This window comes from Rhinoderma darwinii, unplaced genomic scaffold, assembly GCF_050947455.1.
Source record: "Rhinoderma darwinii isolate aRhiDar2 unplaced genomic scaffold, aRhiDar2.hap1 Scaffold_713, whole genome shotgun sequence".
Lineage (NCBI taxonomy): Eukaryota > Metazoa > Chordata > Amphibia > Anura > Rhinodermatidae > Rhinoderma > Rhinoderma darwinii.
The window spans coordinates 49,712-57,946 of record NW_027464274.1 but is presented as its reverse complement, the minus strand read 5'-3'; the positions used below and the strand labels follow the sequence as shown (position 1 = coordinate 57,946).

Here is an 8,235-nt window from a genome sequence, read left to right as displayed (position 1 = left end):
GACGCTCGACTACTTCCTGTACGTCACACGCATGCGTGATGGGCGATCACTTAAAGGCGGGAATGAAACGCCGCGACCGTTAGTCAAGCAGTGAGTCGCGCGTGCGCCGTGTGGACGTTACAGGTGATGAGAGTTGTAGTGATGGCGGTGCAGCTCCTGTAGTGTAATGTTATAGTTTATATCATAAGTGGTTCAGAACTACGAGTCTCAACAAGATTACAGGCAAATTGTGTTTTATGTGACAATATTATCCTGTATTAGATGCTTTATCGCCATGGTGTTTCTCAATGTGTCGATGTGATGTGATTTTGTGGTAATTTTTTTTTCTATGTCTACCTGTAAATGCGCCATTTTGCTTTCAAAAACTTTCTTGAGAAAATCCCGTTACCGCACGCCTGATTTTAGAGAAACTCCTCCACGGCGGTCAGAAATGGTAACGGTTTTCCTAAAAGTGAGCGCCGTTTTGTTACGTACAACGTGATCGACTTGCCGGTTTCAGCGCCACAATTTACGTACCGCGTAATGCATAATAAGCTGCGTTATATTCTGTAGATCGCCATTTTGGGGAGTCTTCTCGCGGTGCAGTCGGTGTAATTCTTGCGCGCTCGCCGCTGTGGTAATATTGAGTTGCTCACGTTGTCGCGGCGGCTCAGAATGGCGTCCGTGTCGGCTTCGGACGTTTTATTCGAGGTTACCGTTGTCGCTGGCGCAGTTTCTGCCGTACATATTGTGAGCGTGCGCCTCCCGATTTACCTGTTCCTGCCGTTATGCCCCTTGTTTTCTTACCTTGACCCCCTGCTGGACCCACTGCGGCCCGCGTCGTCTTGACCGGTTTCGACCCCTTACCGGTTCTCCTTCTATACCATCCCCCACCAACTTCTTGAGAACCACGTGGACCCCGAACATTGCTCCTTGTAGACCACGTCGCCCGCTCCTCACGCTCTCACCTCACGTGACCGGTATATGTCAGGAGTCCAACACCCATCCAGGGACCCCCGCTCGTATGACCACCATGAGGAGGATCGGGGGGCGCTCACTACAGCACAATATGGGAGTCACCGAAACCGACAAGTGAGCGTGCTCAGTACAACGCCTCGTTACTGTGTGGGGGAGGGGCTGAGATCCCCTTTTCTAGCAATTAGAGCTTATAGGTGACGTTTTCTGGCAGGACTTTCTGCACGGTTTGGCGGTTTCTTGGCGCGTTATTTTTTTTATAAATATTTCCTTATGTTTTAACGGTGATTTGGGCGCTATAGGAGCGATGCTAAGTGATCCTCTAACTGTGACACGTGGGGAACAGAGTCAGAGGGACTGATAGCGGCGCCCGGTGGTGCAGTGTCAGAGGGACTGATAGCGGCGCCCGGTGGTGCAGAGTCACGGGGACTGATAGCGGCGCCCGGTGGCGCAGAGTCACGGGGACTGATAGCGGCGCCCGGTGGCGCAGAGTCACGGGGACTGATAGCGGCGCCCGGTGGCGCAGAGTCACGGGGACTGATAGCGGCACCCGGTGGTGCAGAGTCACGGGGACTGATAGCGGCGCCCGGTGGCGCAGAGTCACGGGGACTGATAGCGGCGCCCGGTGGCGCAGAGTCGCGGGAACTCACGGAGACACCATATAGCAGTAAATACACAGGAGTCCCATTATTCTGAGCAGCAGCTGGTGTCCAGAGTAACCGCCGTGTGCAACAGTAGACGGGCCGGGGGTGACTTAATAAGGTGGTGGTCTCCGGTATCTGGCGCCGTGCTGACTGCTGAACATCACACAATTGCTGGAGGGTACGCGGGAGGGTGGTGGTGGGGGGGGGGGGGGGGTTCATAGAGCCAACAAGACGACCGAGGTCCCACAGATAAACTGGGTTCAAGTCTGGAGAATTTGGGGGCCAGGGAAGTACTTGGAGGTCTTGGTCGGGCTCTTCCTGTCGGACATTTCTAGCCGGGTGACTTCGCATTGTCCATCCTCCCCAGGGAAGACAATCCGCATGTAGGGGGGACGTGATCTGCAACGATGGATTCACACCCAAATCACTTCAGAGTAGGGTTGTCACGATACCAGAATTTGGACTCCGACACCGATACTTTGTGTAATATTGCGATGCTCGATACTTTGTAATATTGCGATACTCGATACTTTGTGTAATATTGCGATACTCGATACTTTGTGTAATATTGCGATACTCGATACTTTGTGTAATATTGCGATACTCGATACTTTGCCAACAATAATAATAAAAAAAAAAATTCTACCACTGATGTGAGGCACGAGGTGTAATGACTTTTGAACCTCCGTGTGCCGCACATTACTAGTAAGTAACCCCATCATGTTCCTCACAGTTATAATGGACAACATTGGGTTAATGTGTGAGGTACATGATGGGGTTAATTACTAATAATGAGGCATATTTAGGTTCAAAATTCATCATCATCCTCATCCTCGCGCCTCACATTAATAAGTGATAGAAAGGTGTTTTTATTTCTTTACCGTTCACGCATCCTAAATGACACTATAAATAGTTGTGCGGGTTGTTACGGTCGTGACAATATCGAATGTGTATTTTATGTACTCAGACTTTTATTTTAATATTTATTGTACAAAAAAATGTTTTTTTTATTTATTTTTTTACTTTTAACCTTTAATGTCCAAGCATATATCTATATACTGATAGTACACAGACAGCGGTTACCTCAGTATGTCCTAACAGGAAATATGGTCAGACAGCCCTGGGGTCCTCCAATGGCCCCTGAGCTGTCTGCCCATGTATGGTATGTCCCTCAATGGACCCTGAGCTGAAGAGCGAGAACATGGGAGTGTTTTGCAGTGCGCCCGCCATGTTCTCGGTCTTCAGTGCCGGCGCTCATTAGTGCAGCGCCAGCTACATCGCCTCATGCTGACTGCGCACGTGCACTTGTCAGGAGCGGGGTAATGGCTGTATCACACATGTATCACACCCACAGCACCGCTCTGACTACATTCATGTATTACAATACCGCGGCCGCACAGCTTAGTATCGAAATACATGAATTGACCTCATTGAACCGTTTGATGCACGGCGTCGAAATAGTATTGACCTTTCGATGCATTGTGCAACCCTAGTTCAGAGCCGTCCACATGGATGAAGTGTCCCAGAGAACGCCATGAAAAAATCCCCCAGACCATAACGCTGCCCCCACCGGCTCGTGTTCTTCCAGCAATGGTCCCGGGTGTTCTCTGATGTTTCTCTCCTGACGCGCCAGCGTCCATCCGTTCGATGAAGCAGAAAACGTTACTCATCGGAGAAGACGACCCTTTATTAATCATCGGTTGTCCAATTCTGATCCTGCCGTGCAAATTTAAGCCTTTTTCTCCCTTCACCTTTGTTACATAGGAGCAGTGACCATCCGTCTGCCTCAGAGACCCAGGCGCTGTCGGGTTCGCTGAACTGTTGTATTAGACACGTCTGGTCGCCTCCTGAATGATTTTCACGGTGAGCTGCTCCATGTAGCGTCGTTCGGCCCTCGCGCACCTTTGTAGCTGACGTTCACCTCATCAGTGGCACGTGGTGCTCCGAAGATTCCACGTCTGTTATTTTCCAATGGTGCCATTTCCACTCACGATTCACTGTCACCACAGCAGCACGCGAACAGTTCACAAACTGCACTAGGTGAGAAATACCGATACCCTGGCCCGAAAGCCAATAATCGGCCCCCACTCTGATAAGCCGCCCATTTTACCCATGCAAACGAGTGATGTGTTCAGACAGCCGACAGCACACATTATATTCCCACCAAGCCACGACACATCACTGCCTTCATGGACTACTCACTGCCGACATTGAAAGTAGGAGGTGGTCATAATAATGGGACTCCACTGTGTACTTCGACAGACTCACGGAGACCCCATATAGTGGTACAGAGTCACAGGGTCTCATAGGCACATACCAGCACATATAGGTACACAGGCACCATATGGCAGCAAATTGTTGTAAAGAGTCACAGGGTCTCATAGGCACCATATAGCAGCACATAGTGATACAGAGGCACCATATAGCAGCACATAGTGATACAGAGGCACCATAAGGCGGCACATACACCGCGTTCCAAATTATTATGCAAATTTTATTTTTCACTGATTTTCCTAAGTAGTTGATGCAAATGACAGTCGGTATAATCTTCAAGCATCAACCGTTGGAGTATAATGTGAATTTTATTGAACAAATCTAATGACAACAGATTTTTTTTGTTTCACATTATTATGCACAACAGAGATCAAAACATTTTACAGGTTGTAAAGAGAACTCAAATGGTAATTTGTTGAATTTGCAGCATCAGGAGGTCATATTTACAGAAATCAAAAGCTCTTTAATCAAAAAAAACTTACCAGGCCAAGTTACATGTTACATAGGACCCCTTCTCTGATATCACCTTCACAATTCTTGCATCCATTGAATTTGTGAGTATTTGGACAGTTTCTGCTTGAATATCTTTGCAGGATGTCCGAATCGCCTCCCAGAGCTTCTGTTTTGATGTGAACTGCCTCCCACCCTCATAGATATTTTGCTTGAGGATGCTCCAAAGGTTCTCAATAGGGTTGAGGTCAGGGGAACTTGGGGGCCACACCATGAGTTTCTCTCCTTTTATGCCAATAGCAGCCAATGACACAGAGGTATTCTTTGCAGCATGAGATGGTGCATTGTCATGCATGAAGATAATTTTGCTACGGAAGGCACGGTTCTTCTTTTTGTACCACGGAAGTAAGTGGTCAGTCATAAACTCTACGTACTTTGCAGAGGTCATTTTCACACCGTCAGGGACCCTAAAGGGGCCTACCAGCTCTCTCCCCATGATTCCAGCCCAAAACATGACTCCGCCACCTCCTTGCTGACGTCGCAGCCTTGTTGGGACATGGTGGCCATCCACCAACCATCCACTACTCCATCCATCTGGACCATCCAGGGTTGCATGGTAAACAACACGGTTTGAAAATTAGTCTTCATGTATTTCTGAGCCCACTGCAACCGTTTCTGCTTGTGAGCATTGTTTAGGGGTGGCCGAATAATAGCTTTATGCACACTTGCAAACCTCTGGAGGATCCTACACCTTGAGGTTCGTGGGACTCCAGAGGCACCAGCGGCTTCAAATACCTGTTTGCTGCTTTGCAATAGCATTTTAGCAGCTGCTCTCCTAATCCTATTAATTTGTCTGGCAGAAACCTTCCTCATTATGCCTTTATCTGAACGAACCCGTCTGTGCTCTGAATCGGCCACAAATCTTTTCACAGTACGATGATCACGCTTAAAGAGGCTCTGTCACCAGATTTTCAAACCCCTATCTCCTATTGCATGTGATCGGCGCTGCAATGTAGATAAGAGTAATGTTTTGTTTTTTTTAAATGTTCATTTTTGGCCAAGTTATGAGCTATTTTATATATATATATATATATATATATGCAAATGAGGTTTGAAATGGACAACTGGGCGTTTTTTTTTTGTTATATCCAACTGGGCGTGTATTGTGTTTTTAACTGGGCGTGTTTACGTGTATGACGCTGACCAATCAGTGACCAGTCAGTGTCATACACTCCTCTCCATTCATTTACACAGCAGCGATGTGCAGCCACATACACAGAGATTAACGTTACTCAAGTGTCCTGATAATGAATACACATGAAGTCCAGCCTGGACGTCATGTGTACTCAGAATCCTGACACTTCTGACTCTTTTCTTTGAGATTACAGCAAGGGAAACAAAATCTCGCGAGATTACGGAGGTAAACGAGATTTTGTTTCCCTTGCTGGAAATCTCACAGAAAAGAGATTCAGAAGTGTCAGGATTATGAATACACAAGACGTCCAGGCTGGATTTCATGTGTATTCATTATCAGGACACTTGAGTAACGTTAATCTCTGTTTATGTGGCTGCACATCGCTGCTGTGTAAATAAATGGAGAGGAGTGTATGATGCTGACTGGTCACTGATTGGTCAGCGTCATACACGTAAACACGCCCAGTTAAAAACACAATATACGCCCAGTTAAAAAACGAAAAAAAACGCCCAGTTGTCCATTTCAAACCTCATTTGCATATATATAAAATAGCTCATAACTTGGCCAAAAATGAACGTTTAAAAAAACCAACACGTTACTGTTATCTACATTGCAGCGCCGATCACATGCAATAGGAGATAGAGGCTCTGTCACCAGATTCTCAAATCCCTAAGTTTTCTTGAAATATCCAATGTTTTCATACCTAGTGCAATACCTTGGACAATTTAACGCTTTTCGGCAGCAGAGAGATCCTTTTTCTTTCCCATATTGCTTGAAACCTGTGGCCTGCTTAACCCCTTAACGCTCAGTGACGTACTATACCGTCATGGAAACCGCCCCGTTCGCGCTCCATGACGGAATAGTACGTCACGGGAGAAACGGCCATTTTGGCCGTCCTCCCGACACATACAGGATCTGTGACAGCTGCTGTCTCCTACAGCAGCTGCCGCAGCTCCTACAGCAGGGACCGATCGCTGTGTCCCCGCTGATTCTTAAAAGCCTTGTTTAATAGTGATCACGGCTCTTTAGGGGTTAAGCTACAATCACCAGCCAGCTACACGATAGCGGCTGGCGATTGTAACTATATGGCAACCGGACACCAAACAATGGCGTCCGGCTATGCCATCGACAGAAGCCTAGTGGGTCCTGACAACGTCAGTGAGTAGCCGACAGCTCTAATACACTGCACTACGCATGTATTAGAATAGCGATCAGGGCCTCCTGCCCTCATGTCCCCTAGTGGGACAAAGTAATAAAGTTAAAAAAAAGTTAAAAAAAGTTGTGTAAAAATAAGAAAATAAAAGATTTAGAAGTAATAAAAGTAAAAATCCCCCTTTTTCCCTTATCAGTCATTTATTATTAATAAAAATATATAAACAAACAAATAAACTCTACATAATTGGTATCGCCGCGTCCGTAACGGCCTGAACTACAAAATTATTTTGTTATTTATCCCGCGCGGTGAACGCCATAAAATAATAATAAACCGAACCACAATCACAATTCTTTGGTCACTTCACCTCCCAAAAAATGGAATAAAAAGAGATCAAAAAGTCGCAAGAACCTAAAAATGGTTCTGATGGAAACTACAGTTCGTTGCGCAAAAAATAAGTCCTCGCACGGCTTTATTGATGGAAAAATAAAAACGTTCTGGCTCTTAGAATAAGGTAACACAAAAAGTGAATGATTGTTTACAAAACGTATTTTATTGTGCAAACGCCATAAGACATAAAAAACTATAAACATCTGGTATCGCCGTAATCGTATCGCCCCGCAGAATAAAGTGAATATGTCATTTATAGCGCACGGTGAACGCTGTAAAAAAATAGAATAAAAAACAATAGTAGAATTGCTGTTTTTTAGTCACCGCGTCACCTAAAAATAGAATAAAAACTGATCAAAAAGCCGCATGCACCCCAAGAAAACTGCAATGCATTACTCAAGGGGTCTAGTTTCCAAAATGCTGTCACTTTTGGGAGTTTCCACTGTTTTGGCACCATAAGACCTCTTCAAACCGGACATGGTGCCTAATAAAAAGGAGGGCTCAAAATCCACTAGGTGCTCCTTTGCTTCTGAGGCCGGTGCTTCACTCCATTACCGCACTAGGGCCACATGTGGGATATTTCTCAAAACTGAAGAATCTGGGCAATACGTATTGAGTTGCGTTTCTCTGGTAAATCCTTTTGTGTTAGGGTATGTGCACACACACTAATTACGTCCGTAATTGACGGACGTATTTCGGCCGCAAGTCCCGGACCGAACACAGTGCAGGGAGCCGGGCTCCTAGCATCATAGTTATGTACGATGCTAGGAGTCTCTGCCTCTGCGTGGAACTACTGCCCCATACTGAAAACATGATTACAGTACGGGACAGTTGTCCTGCAGCAAGGCAGGGACTCCTAGCATTGTACATAACTATGATACTAGGAGCCCGGCTCCCTGCACTGTGTTCGGTCCGGTACTTGCGGCCGAAATACGTCCGTCAATTACGGACGTAATTAGTGTGTGTGCACATACCCTTATAGAAAAAAGGTATAAAAAGGATTTTCTGACCAAAAAATAAATAGGTAAATGTCACCTCTACTTTGCTCTAAATTCCTGTGAAACACCTAAAGGGTTCATAAACTTTCTAAATGCTGTTGTGAATACTTTGAGGGGTCTAGTTTCTAAAATGGGGTGTTTGATAGGGGTTTCTAATATATGGGCCCCTCAAATCAA

General features: G+C 46.0%; 1 protein-coding gene across 5 annotated transcripts in view; it reads left to right on the top strand.

Annotated features, from left to right (window-relative positions):
- Positions 1-24: 24 nt before the first annotated feature.
- The window catches only part of PIWIL1 (piwi like RNA-mediated gene silencing 1), a 56,350-nt gene continuing 48,139 nt past the window's right edge, over positions 25-8,235 (top strand). Inside the window, exon 1 of one of the 5 annotated variants that reach the window (XM_075849235.1) lies at positions 25-123. The gene's annotated coding sequence lies outside the window, so the exon portion shown is untranslated. The other 4 variants (XM_075849236.1, XM_075849239.1, XM_075849237.1 and 1 more) reach the window with 4 other exon arrangements.